This window comes from Pseudochaenichthys georgianus, chromosome 14 (genome assembly GCF_902827115.2).
Source record: "Pseudochaenichthys georgianus chromosome 14, fPseGeo1.2, whole genome shotgun sequence".
Taxonomy (NCBI): Eukaryota; Metazoa; Chordata; class Actinopteri; order Perciformes; family Channichthyidae; genus Pseudochaenichthys; species Pseudochaenichthys georgianus.
In genome coordinates, this window is record NC_047516.1 from 239717 (window position 1) to 251611 (window position 11895).

Genomic DNA, 11895 nt, shown 5'->3' on the forward strand with positions numbered 1-11895 from the left:
CCCAGTAAGTAGTAGGTCTCTTCAGTGGACCACTGCTGCTTGTTAAGTTTCTCCATCGTTGTGTACAAACTGGATACAACGCGGGCTTCTTGTTGTTGTTCAGGAGTTGATCCCGCCCCTGCCCCCGCCTCGCCGTAAGCGTGACGTATGCGGTGCTTTCGCTCTGGCCAGACAATTTTTTGGTGCTTGAAACGAACCGGATTCCGGAGCTAAGAGGCGGCTCCGCTGCGGTGTGAAGAGGAAAACTCGGTGCTTTTCAAGCTCCAGATCCGAACCGGCCCTGAAACACCGTTGGTGTGAATGAGGTATATGTGCCACTCTGACTCAGCCAACCGATACCCAACCACTGGTACCCAAGTGGTGCCTTTGTCGTGGAGAGGAAAAGATTCCCATGATAGGATGTGATAACACAAATTGTGAAACTACCTGGTTTCATTTTGAATGTGTTGGTATAACAGTTGCCCCCAAAGGAAGCTGGTATTGTGCCACATGTCATCAGCATGCCCCCTCTCAAAAGAAACAGAAGTACTAATCAATCTGAATGACAGTGTATATATGTATTTGATTGAACATGTTTCTTTTACATCAAATCGATATAAAGAACATGTAAGTGTAACAATCAAAACAAGTTGTTCACACTGAAATGCCACAAAAAGCATCATTATTTGAACTGACACTCAAATAGCAAAACCTCAGCTCTGTGACAACCCTGTGGTTGTCCACCAGGTGGTGCTACCTGAATGAGCATAAGGTTAAAAATGCAACAGACGCCGGGGTGTTAGCTGATTAATACACGTTAACACACAAGATTCATTCAGGGGAGAGATTTGACTGGGGGAGCAGAAATAACTGGTCTGGCGACCCCAGATGTACACTGTAGATGTAAGTACACTGAACAAAAATATAAACGCAACACTTTTGTTTTTGCTCCCATTTTTCATGAGATGAACTCAAAGATCTAAAAAAAAATGTATTTACACAAAATAACCATTTCTCTCAAATATTGTTCAAAAATCAGAAAAAATGTGTGATAGTGAGCACTTCTCCTTTGCCGAGATAATCCATCCCACCTCACAGGTGAGGCATATCAAGATGCTGATTCGACAGCATGATTATTGCACAGGTTATTAGGCTGGCCACAATAAAAGGCCACTCTGAAACGTGCATTTAGGGGGGGTCTGGGGGGGTCCGAAAACCAGGCAGTATCTGGTGTGAGGGGTAGGGGTAGGGTTAGGGGTAGGGTTAGGGGTAGGGTTAGGGGTAGGGTTAGGGGTAGGGTAATGTTGTGAATCGAATGACCCATGGTGGTGGTGGGGTAATGGTATGGGCAGGCGTATATGTAATGGACGACGAAGACAGCGCACTCGATTCACAACATTACCCTACCCCTAACCCTAACCCTACCCCTAACCCTACCCCTACCCCTCACACCAGATACTGCCTGGTTTTCGGACCCCCCCAGACCCCCCCAATAAAGGAAAAATGCACGTTTCAGAGTGGCCTTTTATTGTGGCCATTCTAAGGCACACCTGTGCAATAATCATGCTGTCTAATCAGCATCTTGACATGCCACACCTGTGAGGTGGGATGGATTATCTCGGCAAAGGAGAAGTGCTCACTATTACAGATTTTTTCCAACAATATTTGAGAGAATGGTTATTTTGTGTATATAGAAAATGTTTTAGATCTTTGAGTTCATCTCATAAAAAATGAGAGCAAAAACAAAAGTGTTGCGTTTATATTTTTGTTCAGTGTAGATCTAAGTACTTGCTACTTTTGTTTGGGTAAAGGACACCAGAAAAAGGAATGTACTTGCAATGTACTTGCAAAAACCAAGGGACTCCAAAATGTTCAGTTTCCCAGGCCTGTTGCCCTTGCAGCTTCTCCCCACCAGGTTGCTAGGGATGAGGCTATAGCTGCGGTTAAACTCTATACTACCCCGCAACCAGTTGCTGCTGCGGTTTCTAACTACGGACCAGCCCTGCAAGAGGTGAAGCCTCGCCCCTGGCAGATGAAATTGATCCAGGGTATGCCCCTTTCATATGAGAGGGTTATGTGTCTTTGCAGGGAAGTGAAACAACATTCCTTGTTAAGATACTGAGAGACACAGGTGCTATCGATTCATACATAAGTGAGGGTGTTCTTCCATTTTCCTCGGTAACGGACACTGGAAGTGGTGTATGGTTCAAGGGAATGGGGATGCAGTTGTTGTCTGCTCCAAAGCATCGGTTGGTGTTGTCCAGTGATTTACGGCAGGGTGAGGTTGCCATGGGAGTCCGGCCATCTTTGCCTGCTCCGGGAGTGGCAGTGATCCTCGGAAATGATTTGGCTGGCGGCGGAGTGTGGCCTGATGTGCCTCTTTCACCAGCTGTGTCCTCTAAGCCAGTGAGGGGCGAGCTTGCTGACCCTGCGAAGAAGCTGACAAAGGTAGTTCCAGCTTGTGCAGTAACACGAGCCCAGACCTATAAAGCACAAGATAAAAAAGTCATTTCTGAGAATATTGTCTTGGCGCTACCTGTTGTTCCATTGTCTGTCTCTCGTAGTGAATTGGCGAAGCAGCAGCAGGAGGATCCAACTTTGCAGGAGCTCTTGTCCCAGGTTCTCCCCATTGAGGAAATCATCAGTGCAGCCCATGGGTATTTCTTACAAGAGGGGGTATTGGTAAGGAAATGGTCGCCTCACGGTGAGGGTTTTGTTGGGGAAGCAATATTTCAATTTGTCATACCAGACGAGCTGAGAGAAGGGGTATTGAAAACAGCTCATGATGATGTTGCGGGTCACTTGGGAGTGCAGAAGACATACGCTGCGGAATTTCTACTGGCCCAGTTTGAAGAAGACTGTTTCTGTCTTTATTAAGACTTGTCATACTTGTCAATTAACGGGTAAACCTAACCAAACTATTAAACCTGTGCCTCTCTCTCCTATTCCGGCAGTGCCCTCCCCTTTTGATCGTCTGCTGATTGACTGTGTTGGCCCATTGCCCAAGTCTAAGGCTGGAAGTTCATATCTGCTGACGGTGATGTGTCAGTCCACACGTTATCCTGCGGTTTATCCATTGAGGAACATTACAGCTAAGTCTGTGGTGAAAAAACGGAGTCAGTTTATTTCCATGTTTGGTATCCCGAAAGTTATTCAGAGTGACCAAGGTACTAACTTCACTTCACATGTATTTAAGCAGATTATGAGACAACTTCATGTGAAACATGTAACCTCGAGTGCTTACCATCCACAGAGCCAGGGGGCACTTGAGAGGTTCCACCAAACACTGAAGTCCTTGTTACGTTCATACTGCAATGAGTTGAATCGTGACTGGGAAGAAGGTTTGCCTTGGTTGTTGTTGGCGGCAAGGGAGGTCGTACAGTCTAGCACTGGTTTCAGCCCCAACGACCTGGTTTTTGGTCACCATGTTAGGGGCCCACTAGCAGTACTAAAAGAGGATTGGGAGATTCCTGATCCACCAGCCAACCTGCGGGAGTATGTAAATGGTTTCTAACGATGTCTCTTTGAAGCGGTTAGGCAGGCCCAGGTGAAGTTGGAGAAAAGTCAACAGACAATGAAGTCCTTGTATGACAGGAAAACCGAGAACCGCACTTTTAGCCCTGGGGATCCAGTGCTGGCCTTGTTGCCTTTAGTTGCTTCCCCTTTTCAGGCAAAATGTGCGGGGCCCTACTCTGTAGTGCGTCAGGTGTCAGATCAGAATTATGTCATCTCCACGCCAGATAGGAAGAGGTCCACCCAGTTGTGCCACATAAACCTGTTAAAGCCCTATTTCTTTCGTGTTGTTTCAGGAAGCGAAGCAGAAGTTAAACCGGCAGCTGTGGCAGTTCCTTTAAACGTGGCAGGGTCTCTTTCCTTGGTGGAAACCGAGGTTGATGAACTTGACTGTAGAACACAAGGTCGGTTGAATAATTCAGAGTCCCTGTGTAAACTGGACACGTTCTTGGAACATCTGCCACGGTCTAGACACAATGATATGTGCTCTCTTATCAGGTCATATCCTAACCTATTTTCAGATGTTCCTTCACGGACGCATCTGGTGGAACATGACATTGACGTGGGAGAGGTTATGCCCATAAAACAGATGTTTTACAGAAACTCCCCTGGAAAATGTGAACAGTTAGAGTCAGAGGTTGCATACATGCTAGATAATGGCATTGCAGAACCCTCACATTCTAGCTGGGCCTCACCATGTTTGTTAGTGGCTAAACCTGACAGAACTTTTAGACCCTGTACTGATTTTCGCAAGGTAAATGCTGTAACCAAGCCAGATAGTTTCCCCTACCTCGGATGGAGGATTGTGTGGATCAAGTTGGCGCAGCTAAGTTTGTAAGCAAGTTTGATCTTCTTAAAGGTTACTGGCAAGTACCACTGAGCCCACAGGCCAGGGAAATTGCATCCTTTATAACGCCTACAGGGTTATACTCTTACACGGTCATGCCATTTGGTCTTCGAAACGCACCGGCTACATTTGAGCGCTTGATGAACCGTGTGGTTTCTGGGTTACAAGGGTGTGCAGTGTATTTAGATGATTTGGTGGTGTACAGTGACACATGGTCAGGGCACCTACAGCGCATCCAGGCCCTGTTTGATCGTTTGGTCTGGGCAAATCTCACTGTGAACTTGGCCAAGTGTGAGTTTGCTAAGGCCACAGTGACATATCTGTCGGTAAGGTCGTTGGTCAGGGTGCTGTGCGTCCAGTAAGGGCAAAAGTTGAAGCAGTTGAGAGGTTTCCTCCGCCTACCACCAGGAAGGAGTTGGCTCGTTTTCTTGGCATGGTAGGTTATTACCGTTGTTTTTGTGAAAACTTCTCCTCGGTTGTTGCTCCCTTGACTGACCTGATAAGTCCAAGGATGAAGTTTAACTGGTCAGTTCAGTGTCAGGAGGCTTTCAAGGACGTTAAGGATCTGCTAATTGGCGCTCCAGTGGTGAGAGCCCCGAGTCTTGAGGAACCTTTTCATCTGAAAGTGGATGCATGTAATACTGGTGCCGTGTTATTACAGCAAGATGCCTCTGGTATGGAGCTCCCGGTCAGTTACTTCTCACGCAAGTTTAACTACCAGTTCAATCAATCAATGTTTATTTATATAGCCCAATATCACAAATGTTACATTTGTCTCAGTGGTCTTCACAGTGTGTACAGAATATCAGTATGACAATACGACACCCTCTGTCCTTAGACCCTCTGTCCTCAGACCCTCTGTCCTTAGACCCTCACATCGTACAAGGAAAAACTTCCAAAGAAAACCCAGTTTAAAGGGAAAAATGGGAGAAACCTCAGGGAGAGCAACAGAGGAGGGATCCCTCTCCCAGGACGGACAGACGTGCAATAGATGCCGTGCGTAAATTGAAAAGATAATACATTTGCAACATAGGTAGTCCAAATGTTTGGAAATGCATGTGTGTATAATAGGAAGATGAATCCACGAGGATATCCATCCAGGACCGATGATCCAGGACCACAGCCACGACTCAAGATCTAGCGCTCGCGATCCAGGACACAGGACCGCAGGATCATCCATGACTCCGGATCCCAGCGTATATAGACACCAAAAAGAAAGACATTTGGGGAAGCTGGGTTAATCGGAACATGAGTGTACACGGGTATAGACAGAGAGAAGGAAGAAGTAAGATGTCCCCCGACAAACTAAGCCTATATCAGCAAAACTAGGGGCTGAATCTAATCAGCCCTAACTATAAGCTTTATCAAAAAGGAAGGTCTTAAGCGCACTCTTAAAAACGGATAGGGTGTCTGCCGCCCGAACACAAACTGGAAGCTGATTCCACAAATGTGGAGCTTGATAAGAAAAGGCTCTGGCTCCCATTGTACTTTTAAAGATTCTAGGAACAACCAACAACCCTGCATTCTTGGAACGCAATGCCCTAGTAGGAGAGTAGGGTATAATGAGTTCTTTAAGGTAAGATGGCGCCTGCCCATTAAGGGCTTTGTAGGCGAGAAGAATAATTTTAAATTCTATCCTGTGTTCTATAGGGAGCCAGTGTAAGGCAGCCAGAACAGGAGTAATGTGGTCCCTTTTCCTAACTCTGGTTAGTACACGAGCCACAGCATTTTGAATCAGCTGAAGCGACTTGACTGACTTCTTGGTACTCCCTGATAATAAAGAGTTACAATAATCCAGCCTAGAAGTAACAAATGCATGGACTAGTTTCTCTGCATCGTTTTGAGGCAAGATATGCCTGATTTTTACAATGTTACGTAGATGGAAGTAGGCGGTCCTTGAAATTGATTTTATGTGGGCGTTAAAGGATAAATCCTGATCAAATATAACACCAAGATTCCTTACAGTCTCACTGGAGGCCAAATTAATGCCATCCATAGTTAGTATATCTTTAGATAATTTGTTTCGTAGATTCTTCGGGCCAAGTACAATAACTTCAGTTTTGGTCGTGTTTAACATCAAAAAGTTTAAGGTCATCCACGTTTTTAAGTCCTTAAGGCAGTCTTGAATTTTATTTAGATGATTAATTTCATCAGGCTTGATTGATAAATATAGTTGAGTATCATCCGCATAACAATGAAAGTTTACAGAATGATTCCTTATAATATTGCCTAACGGAAGCATATATAATGTGAACAAAATAGGTCCGAGCACTGAGCCCTGTGGCACTCCATGGCTAACTTTGGTTTGCGTGGAAGATTCATCGTTAACACGTACAAACTGAGAGCGTTCAGATAGATAGGACCTAAACCAGCCTAAAGCAGTTCCCTGTATGCCAACTAAGTGCTCTAGTCTTTGCAATAGGATATCATGGTCGATAGTATCAAATGCAGCACTGAGATCAAGCAAAACAAGAATAGAGACAAGTCCCTTGTCTGAGGCTATTAGAATATCATTTGTGACTTTAACCAGAGCTGTCTCTGTGCTATGATGTGTTCTAAAGCCAGACTGAAAATCTTCAAATAAATCATTGTTTTTTAAGTAATCACACAACTGTTTTGCGACCGCTTTCTCAAGAATTTTTGAGAGGAACGGAAGATTAGAAATAGGTCTATAGTTGGCTAAAACCTCTGGATCGAGGTTGTGCTTTTTAAGAAGCGGTTTTATCACTGCTACTTTGAATGATTGTGGAACATAGCCTGATAATAAAGACATATTCATAATATTTAATAAAGAAGTGCTAATTAATGGAAAAACTTCCTTCAACAGCTTAGTTGGAATTGGGTCTAACATGTACGTTGATGGTTTAGAAGAGAGAATCATTGAATGTAATTGTTCAAGGTTAATGGCTGAAAAGCATTCTAGTTTACTATCTAGTGTAATATTAGAACTTACGATTCCGGGAGCTGTTGATAACACTATACTGGTCGAAGGCAAGAGGTCATTAATTTTGTTTCTAAGAGTAACAATTTTATCGTTAAAAAAGCACATAAAATCATTACTACTGAGTGCTAAGGGAATAGAAGGCTCAATCGAGCTGTGGCTCTCTGTCAGCCTGGCTACAGTGCTGAAAAGACATCTTGCATTATTCTTATTCTCATCTATTAATGAAGAGTAGTAGGCTGCTCTCGCTTTACGCAGTGCTTTCTTATATTCATTGAGAGTAATATGCCAAATGAAACGAGATTCTTCAAGTTTAGTGGAACGCCATATCCTTTCAAGTTGTCTAGACTTTTGCTTTATTTTGCGGGTTTCGGCATTATGCCATGGAGCTAATCTATGTTGTTTTATTTTCTTCTTTTTCAAAGGAGCAACAGAGTCTAATTTTATTCGCAGCGCATCTATAGCACTATCAACAACATGATCAATTTGGGGTGGTGTACATTTTTTATAAGTTTCCTCCCCTACATGCAGACATGCTATCGAGTTAAGTATTGGTTGAATCTCTTCCTTAAATGTGGCTATAGCACTAACAGATAGGTTTCTGCTGCAAGAGCTTTTGACTAATGCTTTGTAGTCTAGTAACAGTACTTCAAAAGTTACTAAGAAATGGTCGGATAAAGCAGGATTATGCGGTTCGACTAATAGTTGCTCAATTTCAATACCATAAGTCAGAACAAGGTCGAGAGTGTGATTATAACAGTGGGTTGGTTTATTTACACTCTGACAGAAACCAACAGAATCTAATATAGAGTTAAATGCAACAGTAAGGCTATTTTTATCATCGTCAACATGAATATTAAAGTCACCTACGATAATTACTTTGTCTGTTTTAAGAACCAAAGTTGATAAAAACTCAGAGAATTCTGATAAGAATTCTGAATAAGGACCTGGTGCACGATACACTGTAACAAATAAGATTGGCTGCAAAGTTTTCCAGGTCGGATGCGTAAGACTAAAAACGAGGCTTTCAAAAGAGGTATAATTACATTTTGGTTTAGTATTGATAAGTAAACTTGAGTCAAAGATTGCTGCAACTCCACCTCCTCGGCCCGTGCCTCGAGCAATATGAGTGTTGACATGGCTGGGTGGAGTGGCCTCATTTATGCTGACATATTCTTCATGTCTCAACCAAGTTTCAGTGAGACAGCATATATCAATATTATAATCTGATATTAAATCATTTACCAATATTGCTTTAGATGCTAGAGATCTTATCTTTAAGAGACCACATTTAATCTTCCTGTTTTGTTGCACTGTAGTAGTTGTTACATTTACTTTTATTAGGTTATTATGTATGACACCTCTATTAGGTTTTACCTTAAATTGTCCTTGGGCAGACACACACACCGCTAATATTGGGTATTTTATTGGGTTCGGGATTCCTATGGGTGACTGCCTAGGAGAGAGCGCAGAGAAGCGTGTAAGACTGCGACTCTGCCTCCTGGTCTCAACTCCAGTTTGTCATGGATTACGTCCACAAAGCCCTGAAATGTTTGCCGAAATGAGATCTGCACCTTTCAAAGTAGGGTGAATGCCGTCTCTCTTAATCAGACCAGGTTTTCCCCAGAAGGCTGTCCAATTATTTACGAAGCCCACATTGTTTGCTGGGCACCACCAAGACAACCAGCGCTGAAATGATGACATGCGGCTATACATGTCATCATTGATCAGATTGGGGAGGGGACCAGAGAAGATTACGGTGTCCGACATTGTTTTAGCATAACTACACACCGACTCCACATTAAGTTTGGTGCATTCTGATTGGCGTAAACGAACATCATTACCACCGACGTGAATAACAATCCTACTGTATTTACGTTTATCTTTAGCCAGCAGTTTAAGATGCGCCTCAACGTCGCCCGCTCTGGCCCCCGGAATGCATGTGACTGTGGAGGCTTCGGTCTCTAAATTCACGTGTCTCATAATAGAGCTACCAATAACCAGAGTTGGCTTCTCAGCGGGTGTCTCGCTGAGTGGGGAATATCTGTTAGATACGTGAATGGGTTGGTGGGGACCTGCGGATTTCGCGTTATGCCCCTTCTGAACAGTCACCCAGCCTCCCTGCTGCTCGGGAGTTGCCGGGGGACGGCTAAGAGTTGAACTCCTACCAGTTGAACTACTCGATTGTAGAGAAGGAGGCACTGGCATTGATCTGGGCATTGCAGCACTTCGAAGTGTATATAGGGAGTGGTTATAGGCCACAGATCACAATCCCCTGACCTTTCTACAGTCTTTGCAGAACCCAAACCAGCGGTTAATGAGATGGTTCCCTATTTCTACAGCCTTTCCATTTGGACATCCGACATCTCAAAGGTTCCGAAAATGTGATGGCTGATGCTTTGTCGAGAGCAGTACCTTAAGGTGGTTTCGTTCCTGTTTTCACATCTTTTTTCCAGCGTTTCCCTGCTCTTTAATTGCTTCCAGGTTGCTGAGTTGGTGAATGTGGAAAGTCGGCAGTGGTAAACTAGGCAGTGGTAAACTAGGGTAACATTTACACCCTGGTAAGCTTTGTTTCTTGTATTAGCTGTAAGTATAAGCTCTGTTATTGGTTTGGATGTTTCAGTGTCTTGGGGACACTTGTTTTATGGGGGGGGGGGGGGGTGACAACCCTGTGGTTGTCCACCAGGTGGTGCTGCTGTAACCTGTGTGTTTGTTGTAATCAGCAGTGATGGGACCCACCTGTGGCGCTGATTCCAGGAGATAAGAGGGCTGCAGAACAGGCTCTCGGTCTCTCTCAGCTGCCCTGCTCGGTGCAGCAGGACACCGCTCCTCTGTTCTGTTTTATTGTTGGTTGTAACCACTGTGTTGCATAAAATAAATGATTGTTTTGGGAAACTCCGGTGTGGAACTGTTGTCCTTATGTTACCAGCAGAGCCAGCTTGTAACAGCTCAAATCTCCTAAACTCGAAACACATGTTCAGCTCTGCACCCAATTTGCAATTCAACTTTCCACTTTCTGAAAAGCAAAAGTATAACAACAGTATGTTTGTGTTTCTGCACATATTTTGGAGACTTGAACAATCTTTATTTGCAGAATTCTCTATATCAAACGCCATAAAAGACGAGTGTGCTTGAGCACGATGGTGTGTAGTTGGTTTTACAACATGTCTTGTACTATGAATGAAGTGTCAGTTTGGTTTAGGTAAGTGTTTCTGTAGTTCTGGGTGCAGTGCTTCAGTCTGCAGTAGATATGAGGTGTTTTGCACTTTGTGTGTATGGTTTTGTGAATTGTGTTTAGTGTTTTGAGAAAAACAAAAAATGTGTTTTAGTGTTGAAAAAGAACTGTAATATGAACACAATGTTAATGTATCTCTGTTATGTGAGGTGATCTCTGCAGCTTACAGTTAAAGGAGCATGCACTTGTTTCAATGGGTAAATTGGAAACCTGTAATAAATATAATACTTTGCCCTTTCAATTGGTTTTTTCAAAATGTATTTACCCAAGCTTAAATATTCTACCAGTACTATTGCAGTGCGCAGTGCAGGTCTGAAACCACATTCAAGCTAATTGGGATGTGTCCAATCTGACAATCGAAAACTTGAGAGAAAAACATTAATCTTCCATGCCTGAAAACATCTTAAATCATTGTTCAAACATTCCCCTACACAACCAAACCCCACATCACTGCTCTGATTATCAAGACATTTAATTGACCAAGTACAATATTGACAATAATGTAATAATAATTACAATACAAACATATCATATTTTAAATCTGATATGGGTTGATTGGGGTGTAACATAATGTAAAGGCTCAATCAACGGGTATTACAGTATCACACACATTATTCAGGTCGCAGCACACTTCAGCTTTTATCCATCAATGTAATTCCATCCACATCTTTAGAAAGTAAAACATCTATAGGAATTGGTCCTCCCAAAATAGTATATCGCTGCCTTACACATCCTATGACACGCTCAACATGAATTGCACGTTAGCAATTGTCCTTGTGTCAATAACATCTTTCATTGATAATTGTTTCCGGCCGTTCATGAATGCAGGCACCTTAACCTCAGCACACATGAAACCCACCGAGTCACTTATATTGAAACCTCGGTCTGCCAAAATCAAATCAACAGGCAAAATGTTATCTAAGAAGCCACCATTTTATGCTTATCACTGGACCTGCCACCCTGCGGACAGATTCCTATCAGAAATGTTATGGTGTTGTGATGCTTGTAGTTTGACCAAGTCTGAGCCTGTGCCATTACATTTGATGGCCTGTCAATGAAAACTTTGAAGCAGTCTATTATAACAGCCACTTTAGTACCAAAATGAGTGCGTAAATCCATAGGCATCGTCAGTTGGAGTTCCTCTCGAGATGGCCACTTCAAAAGGAAACTCATACTTTGAACATGACGTCGATAATCAAGGTAAACACACGGGATACTGTAGACGTGGATGTGTTGAATTTATAAGACAGCTCTTGCAGGGGTTGGTTTAATCTTAATTTCATTAGTGTCAGTATGAACTGTTGAAATGTAGACGGTGAACTCTTAGCGTTCACACTGATGTGCAGTTCCACAAGATTGTATACCATCATTAGAATGGCA